At 37.8% G+C, this 9,636-nt stretch overlaps 1 protein-coding gene across 1 annotated transcript in view; it reads left to right on the top strand.

Moving 5' to 3' along the window:
* Positions 1 to 3,392, top strand: part of ZDHHC15 (zinc finger, DHHC-type containing 15) — a 393,634-nt gene extending 390,242 nt beyond the window's left edge. Inside the window, exon 12 of the mRNA XM_006873732.1 lies at positions 3,355 to 3,392. The gene's annotated coding sequence lies outside the window, so the exon portion shown is untranslated. The remainder of the gene's footprint in view (positions 1 to 3,354) is intronic.
* The last annotated feature ends 6,244 nt before the right edge of the window (positions 3,393 to 9,636 follow it).

The raw sequence follows: 9,636 nt of genomic DNA, 5'->3' as shown, positions 1-9,636 counted from the left end.
TTCAAAACTACCAGCTGTTCTGTGGGAGAAAGATGAGGCTTTCTGCTCCCGTAAAGATTTACAGCCTTGGAAACCCTGTACAGGGTCGCTATGAGGAATCGGAAAGGATTCCATGGCACATAACAACAACAACATCTTATTATACAATGGATGTTAGTTACCATTATAGAATGAAGTTTTCCAAAAAAAATGTGTTGTAAATACTAACCTCTATGCCTGTGGTTACAATCCCGTTTGGGAATGGGTTGTCTTTGATATGTTAATGTAACAGGATTAACATAGTGTGTGTCTTGAATCAATCTCTTTTGAGATATAAAGGAGATTCAAAAAGAAAGAGAGAAGCTAGCAGAGATGAGGAAAGAGAGATGCAAAGCCATGTGAAGACTCCAGAAGCAGAAGCTCAAAGAGACAAGGATCTTCCTTCAGAGGTGACAGAAAGATAAAGACTTCCCTGAGAGCCCACACCCTGAATTTGGGCTTCTGCCTCCTAAACTGTGAAAAAATAAACATAAATCACTTGAGGTATTTTTACTATGTTGTTGTTGTTAAGTGCCGTCGAGTCGGTTCCGACCCATAGCGACCCTGTACAGGGTTTCCGAGGGTGTAAATCCTTACGGGAGTAGAAAGCCTCATCTTTCTCCCGTGGAGCGGCTGGTAGTTTCGAACCGCTGACCTTAAGGTTCGCAGCCCGATTCGTAACCACTACGCTACAACTAGCACAGAATTTGGCACTAGAAGAGTAGGTGTTGTTCCAACAAATACCTACCATGTGGAAGTGGTTTTGGAATTGGTGGAGTCTGGAAACATTTTAAGGTACCTAGAAACTGAACTCTGGTAGCGTAGTGGTTACGAATCGGGCTGTGAACCGCAAGGTCAGCAGTTTGAAACTACCAGAGGTTCCGCGGGAGAAAGATGAGGCGTTCTGCTCCCGTAAAGATTTACAGCCTCGGAAACCCTGTGCAGGGTCGCTATGAGTCGGAACCGACTCCACGGCACTTAACAACAACAACAACAAGAAACTGGAAGGTCAGTTGTTCAAGTTCACCAGTCACTCCTTCTAAATCCTATACAGGGTCGCTATGAGTCAGAACCAACTTGATGACACTTATCAACAACAACAACAAAAGCTTAAATTGGAGTCCTGGTGTGGTACTTCAGGATAATGCACTGGACTGAAATGTTGATTTGAAATGCAAGTTTGGCAATTCAAACTCACCAGCCACTTCTTGGAAACCCTATACAAGGTCACTATGAGTTGGAACCAAATCAATGGCACTTAACAACAACAACAAAGCTTAGATTGCTTTGACGAGATTGTTGGTAGAATCATGAGCATCAAGGGCAGTTCTGGTGAGGATTCAGAAGGAAATGAGAACTATAGAGAAAGTCTCTATCATGTTAGAGTATACATATGGCATGAGCAACAGAATGTTGCTAGAAATGTGGATGTTAAATGTACTTCTGGTACATTTTTAAATGTACCAGAAGGCTTTAAAATAAAATGATGAGCATATGATTGGACAATGGAGAAAATGTTATACAGTGACAAAGAACTTGTCTAAATCATGTTCAAATGTTTGGTGGAAGGTACAACTTGTAAGTATTGAACTGAGGAAATTTCTAAGCAAGATTTTAAAAGAGTGATATAGTTTCTCCTTGCTACTTATACTACAATATTAAAGGATAGTGGTGGACTTAACATTGAACTTTGCAAAATGAAAATAAAACTTGAAGATTTGAAAAATTCTATTGTACAAACTAAGGTTATATGCTTTAGGATGTTCACCAAGGACATGGTTACAATCTTTTGTTAAACATGTTAACCTGTGGCTAATGGATCTAATAAACTACAAGACAGAAAACCCATTAGCTTAGATTGAAGGGAATAGAGAAAGAGCTAAAGGAAGGCAGATTGTTTGCCTCTTAGAATTCTACAAGCAGGAAACAGGCCAAAGGAGCTGCATTTGTTATCCTCCAAGAAAATAACCACACCTGTAGTGCTCAGAGATTAGTAGAACTGTTAGAAGAAGCATGAGACCTTCTTTGGTTTCAAAGTGTAGGTTTCAAAGAATAGGATCTTAGCCAACTTTGTTTTGGAGTGTGGGGTTACTGTTAAGGTGTGCCAGGAAGATGGGACCACCACCAAAAACTGAAGTCGCACAGCTACCATGCCCAAGGTGCAGAAGAATTTGGCCTGCTGAGGTTGAGGGGATGGGGGTTGTCACTCAAATGGATTAGGAGAACGGGGCCACCCGATACTGAGGCAACAGTTGCTGTCCCAGTGGGCCTGGAAGGCGGAGAGGAGGCCCAGGACCAAGGAACCTCTACTCAGAATCCAGAGGGTGTGACAAACACCCAAAGTCTGGAGGGTAGGGTTTTTGTTCAGCTAGTCTCAGAAAACAGATGATTATTTTCAAGTCTTGAGAACTAAGGTAAATTGTTCATTTGGATTTTGGAGTTGCTTTTTATTGTTGTTGCTAAGTGCCATCAAGTCGGTTCTAACTAATAGTGACCCCTTATAGGGTTTCCAAGGAGTATGATCAGCAGTTCACACTGATCTTGAGGTCAATCACTTATTCTATGGTGCCAGACTTTCTTGATACCTGTCATTCCTTCTTTCCCTCCAATCTCTCCTATTTGTAATGGAAATATCTACTATATAACTATTTGGCCATTGCACTATAGAAGTAAATATCTTGTAGATTTCATAGGTTCGCAGATGAAGAGAAATTATTGCCCAATATAAAATATGCCTGAAGTCTCACCCATATTTTATTTCAATGATTCAGAAGATGATATTTTAGACTTGGAGTTGATTTAAGAGTTTGTGGATGATGTGATAGGGTGAATATGTTTTACATATGGAAAGCACATGAATTTTTAGGGACCAAAAGATGGAATGTTACAGAGTGAACTGTGTCCCCAAAAAGTATGTATTGTAAATACTATCCTCTATGCCTGTGGTTATATTCCCATATGGGAATGTGTTGTTGTCCTTATTACGTTAATGAGACAGGATTAGGGTAGGCCATATCTTGAGCCAATCTCTATTGAGATATTGAAGAGATTAAACAAGCAAGAGAGAAGCAACCAGAATGGAGGAAGAGAGATGTCAAGCCACATGAAGATTGCCTAGAAGCAGAAGCTCAGAGACAAGGATCTTCTGATGATAGAAGTGACAGAGAAATAATTCTTCTTCTAGAACTGGCACACTGAATTTTAATTTCTAGCCTACTATGAAAAAATTAATTTCTGTTTATTGAAGCCACCTATTTATGGCGTTTCTGTTATAGCAGCACTAGATAACTAAGACAATTTTCAGCTCATCTGTGAATTTCTTGTTTCCATTCCTAGGACCTACCACCTCCCATGAGGCTTATAGAGTTCTGTGTTGGGAACCATTCAATCTTCAAAATAAATCTCCATGGTGGATTAAAAGCTTCACAGTTTAAAACTTTCCATCAAATACATGCTGTACATATTTTCAAGACTTTATAAGTTATTTAATTTACTGACTAATCTTATCAATTTGGTAACAACTTTTTCTTTCATTTCATTTCTCCTCCCCTAATTCATTAAAATGTAACATCTATACCTTTCTAGAAGCTAATTTTATTCATCCTGTCAGGTAAAGGCAAATTCAAAAGACTTCCTCAGAAGTCTTTACATTACATTGGAGATACTATTAATCATACCTATAGGGTCTTTATGGTATTGAGGGGAATCAGAGAGTTTGTTGCTCGTAGCATGTGCATTTATGAACATATGTGCAGCATATATATATGCACAAAATTTTGTATTGCTGTTGTGAAAATCACAGGAGGAAAAAAATCAGGAGTCTGAAGTTTTTATTTCATCATGTTTTTTTTTTTTTTTTCCTAAATAGCAATTTGAATATTTTCTGAGCTTTGGACACCATCTTATATCAGGTACCTAAAATTGTAGAGGGACATTCAACACACTGTTAAAAAGTCTTCACACTGGAAATTGAACAACCTGTTCTCTGTCTTGGGAAAGTATCTGTCCTAGAGGTTCCTGAAATACCACAGCTAATAGATGTTGCAGTTGTTGTTGTTAAGTGCCACTGAGTCAGTTTCTGTTCATAACAACCCTGTATAGTGTTTCCAAGGCTGTAAATCTTTGTGGGAGCAGAAAGTCTCATCTTTCTCCTGTAGAGCAGCTGGTGGGCTCAAACCACAGTCCTTGTGGTTTGCAATCCAGTGCTAATCCTACAGAGCCTCCACACTCCCAGCTAATAGATGAGATCAGACCAAATCATACTTCCACTTTATTAAACATGACAAATTAGTGCTTTCAATGACTTTTTATGCCTGGATATGGTCAAATTGTCCTATTGCTTTTATTCCTTTCTTGGCTACCTGGCTTTATTTTAACCTTTATAAATTAAATTTATGATGAAGAAAAAGAAACTACAAGTCTATGAGTCCTGGTTTGGCATTGTAGGATAAACAATGGACTGCTAACTGAAAGGGCAGTGGTTCAAACCCACAACTCATTCCTTGGTAACTCAATAATAGAGTTGCTATGAGGTGGAGCCAATTTGATAGCATTTCACGTCCTGGTGTGGCACCGTGGGTTAATGCACCAGACTGCAAAGCCATTTGAACTGCAAGATCGGTGATTCAAGCTCACCAGCTGCTCTTCGGAAACCCTATACAGGATTGCTATGGGTCAGAACCGACTCGATGGCACTTAACAACAAAAACAACAAGTTATGGACCATAGGTTTTATTAAGGAACTTAAAGGTGGTTTTCAGGTTTAATAACAATTCTGGGTAAAATTTCACAACTGACATAAGCCTAAGGACTAGCACTAAAGATCTGCATTTTCATGGCAAGGATTAATGTACAGATAGTGTGGTGTGATTCTGTAGAATAAGCTCTGGACTGCAAACCATAAGGTTCAAACCCACCAGCTGCTCCTTGGAAACCCTATGCAGGGTCTCTATGAGTCTGAACCAACTTGATGACACTTAACAACAACAACATTGGTAAACTAACAGTAATATGTCATCAATCTTTTGTTTAGCCTCTTTGGTAGCTTAACCATTCAGATAGCTAACATCCATTTCCCCATTTATTTTTAATCAGAGTTTCCTTTAGTCTTAGTACCTGAATCAATAAGTATGGACACTAATGCCACTTCTTTACAATAATAATGTCTAAGAGTTTTGATGTTTTTCATTTTTCAACCAATGCAATAGTGTATAGCTATTGATAAGAGAAGCCCCAACTGTTAGAGAGATCTTTGGAAGTTAAGAGTCACCTTACAGGTATCAAGGAATTGAGATCTTAGAGGAATGGTTAAGCTTACTAAGTTATCCCCCATGAAACCTTTTTTGAGTAAAAAAAAATAAAGAGTTGCCTGTCTGAGCTCTAGGTGACATAAGAAAGTGGTCAATCCAGCTACTTAAAACAACACAATTTGGTCATTTGGCACGAAATGAGACTTTTAGCATAAATTTAATGGGTTGTGATAAGTATCTTATTTGAGATTGTTGTTGTTGTATGCTGTTGAGTTGATTTCAACTCATGTGACACAGCAGAACGGCCCCATAGGGTTTCCATGGCTGTAATCTTTAAGGAAGTAGATGGCCACATCCTCTTTATGAAGCTGCTAGTAAGCTGAAACTGCTGATCCTTCAGTGCTCATCTGAGAAATTAACCATTGCACCACCAGATGTTGTTGCTTTTGTTGTTGTTAAGTGCCATCAAATTTGTTCCAACTCATAGTGACCCTGTAGTGGGTTTCTGAGGAGCAGCTGGTAGCTTTGAACCTCCAACCTTGCAGTTCACAGTCCAATGCTTATCCTGCTCCTTTTTAGAGATTATGCAGAACGAAATCTTTTAGGACCAGAGACTCGTCCTCAAACTCAAAAGCTCAGAAGCAGCCTAGAAGACTATGCATACTAGGTTTCACAATGAAGTTGTATATATTCAGATGTGAAGGCTTTTTATCCCCTTTCTCTATTCAAATTTACACTCTTGTTTAGCTTTCTCTTGATAGCTTATTTGCCCATCCACATAGTCTTACTATGGAAAGCCCTGCCTTCTATTTTTATAGAAATACGTCTTTTCCAAAATATAGGGTCATTACATACTTCTCAATTAGTGGGTCTCAAAGCAATCATCCCTTTTTCTATCATTTTCTTCTAAGGGTTTTGCAATTCAGCTGCTATGATTCAAAGCCATGAAGGCATCAAGAACTTCTTAGATGCATAAAGTGTATGAGTACGCACCTTTCACAGATAACAGGTCATGAATGGCAGTGTCAGTAAATTACAAGAAAGCAACGATAAGGTAAAGTTCAGGAGAGCTGATTAATGTCTTATAGACTTACACCATCTTCAAAAGGCCAAATAAATCAGAGTTTTACCTGGCAACTTGGAAAGAAGAAAAAAACTTATTCCTTTCTTAACACCTGATTCCACTAATTTGAAGATTCTGATAATGTCGTTAAGTACTGTTGAGTCGGTTCTGACTCATAACGACCTTCTATAGAGTTTTTGAGGAGCGACTGGTGAGTTTGAACCACCAACCTTGCAGTTAGCAGTCAGTGATTATCCTACAGCACAATAATGTTGTTGTTAGGTACCATCGAGTCGGTACTGACTCATAGTGACCTAATGCACAGCAGAACAAAACACTGCCCGATCCTGGGCCAACCTAACTACTGTTGCCACGCTTGAGTCCATCTATGCTGCCACTTAGTCAATCCATCTCGTTGGGCATCTTCCTCTTTTTCTCTGACCCTCCACCTTACCAAACATAATATTCTTCTCCAGCGACTGGTCCTTCCTGACAATATGTCTGAAGTATGAGGGATGAAGTTTGGCCACCTTGGCCTCCAAGGAGCACTCTGGCTGCACCACAATAATACACAGGCATAAATATCCCTACTCATAGATTATTTGAGTATTAACAAATTCACATAGGCACCTCCCAGAAAACTGGTTGATTATTGGTAAGGAAAACAGAGAGTTTTGCTTGATAATTAGTGTACATGATGTCTTTGCTTGCTTTTCCTTGGCCCTCTGCCTAATAACCTCTTTGGGATTTCATTCCCCAAAATCTTCGGTACTTATCTTCTCCACTTGAAAAATGAAGATGATCATTATTAGGATCCTACAGATGGAAGGTACTAAGTAACTCCTTAATGCTCATCTATATCTTTAATTGCAAGTCTGGAATGAGAAATTTAGCCACCACAGTGTTTCTAAGCAACCAGTGTGCTTCATTCTTTCTTCAATGATATAATTGCTGATTTGTTATTGGAGAGATTAGAGTACTCCATTCATTCCAATAATGTGTTTAGAAAAAGAGAATTAAAATTGTTTTCTCCATGGTGCAGCTGGAAAAAAATAGTGCCAAAACAAATACCCTTCAACAGCACGTAGTTGTCTTGGGAAGAGCTCAAATGATCATTTCTAGTGCACTGTTAAAGAGACTTGGTATCCCATTACTGGAATTATCATTGGGCAGCATAGCACTCTGAGAGGAATCCAAAAGAGCCACAGAGTCACAATCCAAAAGAGTCCCACTTTGTCCAAATTCTGAAAGTATGCAATTTCTACAACACTTATTTTTTATATTTGATTGACTATTTGGTACATTTCTATCAAATAGAAATGTAATATGTGCCTCTTTCCCCTAATGGCCCTATGTGACATGTATATTTCACACTATGTAGCATCAGTCAGCACCATTATTTCCTATGGCCCTCATCTGTCAAATATCAGGGCTGTCTATACCAGGGAAAATAATTTGCTCCTCACATTTATGACAAATTGCACAAAATGTAAATTCTGACATTAACAGAAATTTAAGCACAATCCTAGCAGGTATATTTTAAGAATATTGAATATACATTATTGTAACAGCCACCTGAAATTTAGCATGGCCAAAACTCATAAGAATTTAACAGTCATGCAAATCCTATGTTTCCCTTCTCATCACACACATATATAAGCATGTGTGCACATGCATGTTTGGCCACATGCACATATAAACACACAGACATTGCCCCCAAGTCAGGCTGACTGGTCATCAGAAGCAAACACTATAAAGGAATGATTGTTCTCTCCTTTCAGAAAAATAAAAATTCAACAGTCTATAGGTGAAGAAAATTCCAGTAATTCAATCCAGAACTTCTGCCCCAGAGTCGCTAAGATACTAAGTACTCTGTCAGTTAGACCCATCTACAAGTTCCATTTTCTTAAAAAAAAAAAAATGTCATGAGTTCTGTCTAATCAGTAGTAAATGGTTTACAAGATATGGTATATCTGTATTCCTTTAACCGTAACTGTAATGTACCATATTAATTGTAGTCTTTTGCATGAAGAGGAAAAGTAATATAATAATGAATGGGTAGCTTCTAATATAATATAACCTGTGACTGTTTAATTTCCTAAAAGGGCTAAGTCTGTGTTTTGCACAGGATTCAAAACAATTGAATGTGTTATTTGAAGCAGGCTTGTACATATCCATCTGCAGAATGAGTTTTTAAAAGACAATTAATTCAATATATCATGAGATAGATTTTTAGTAAGGAGTGACATTAAAGAAAAAAATTACATCAGATGCATTCAAGGAATAATTGCTTTCAACTTGCTGGCTAAGTCAGCAAAAGGATATAGTAGAAAGCTGAGTAATACATGAAATGCACTGGATAGCCAGAAGAAGAAAGGCACTAGGGACTTTAGCAATTAAGTTCAAGTTGCCAATTAGCTACCAATCCTTTTTTCACCAATATGTTCAAAAGTGATTCTATCCAGATTTTCTAGGGGCCACAGAAGATGGATGAACCCCTGAGATAATCTTTAAAGCTAAAACCTTAAACCAAAAACATTCTCTGAAGTCTTCTTAAAATCAAACAAAAGTTTAAGTTAACTAGTAAAGAATGTCTTCCTTGAGCATTGTGCTCAATTTTAATCAAAATTGAAATTGTGACAATTATAATCAAATTGACAATAGCAGTTCCAAAGATTAGAAGGAAAATATAGGGAGCAATGAGATCATGTTAATTGGAGAGGAACAACTCATAAAAGAGGGTGAGAATGGTTGCACATCTCAAAAGAATGTACTCAGTGTCACTGAACTGTACATGTAGAACAGTTGAATTGTTATATGTTCTGTGTATATTTGACAACAATAAAAATAAGATATATTTTTTAAAAAGTGATTTACATAGTATTCTTAAAACCATGTGTCTTGCTATTGAAATACTGACAAATGCTGGTCAGTTGTATCTTCCTGTCCTTTATTAAAATTATATGCATAAAATTATTGTTGCTTTTGTATTGTGTTGTTGTTGGTAAGTGCCTTTGAATTGGTTCCCACCCATAGAGATCCTGTACAGGGTTTCTGAGGAGGGGCTGATGAGTTTGAATTCAAACCAATCTTAAGGTTAAGTGCTTATCCTATAGCACCACACCAGGATATTATAGTTTCATTAAACAATGTTGGTAAAGCCTAAACTTTCAGACCATTTTTATGTAGGTTTTTATACATTTAATTCCATGAAATACTTCTTGTTGTTGTTAAGTGTCGTTGAGTTGGTTCCAGCTCATAGTGACCCTGTATAAGGTTTCCAAGGAGAAGCTGGTGAGTTTGAAC

This window comes from Chrysochloris asiatica, unplaced genomic scaffold (genome assembly GCF_000296735.1).
Source record: "Chrysochloris asiatica unplaced genomic scaffold, ChrAsi1.0 scaffold00252, whole genome shotgun sequence".
In the NCBI taxonomy this organism is placed as follows: Eukaryota; Metazoa; Chordata; class Mammalia; order Afrosoricida; family Chrysochloridae; genus Chrysochloris; species Chrysochloris asiatica.
This window is presented reverse-complemented; position numbering and strand designations above follow the sequence as displayed.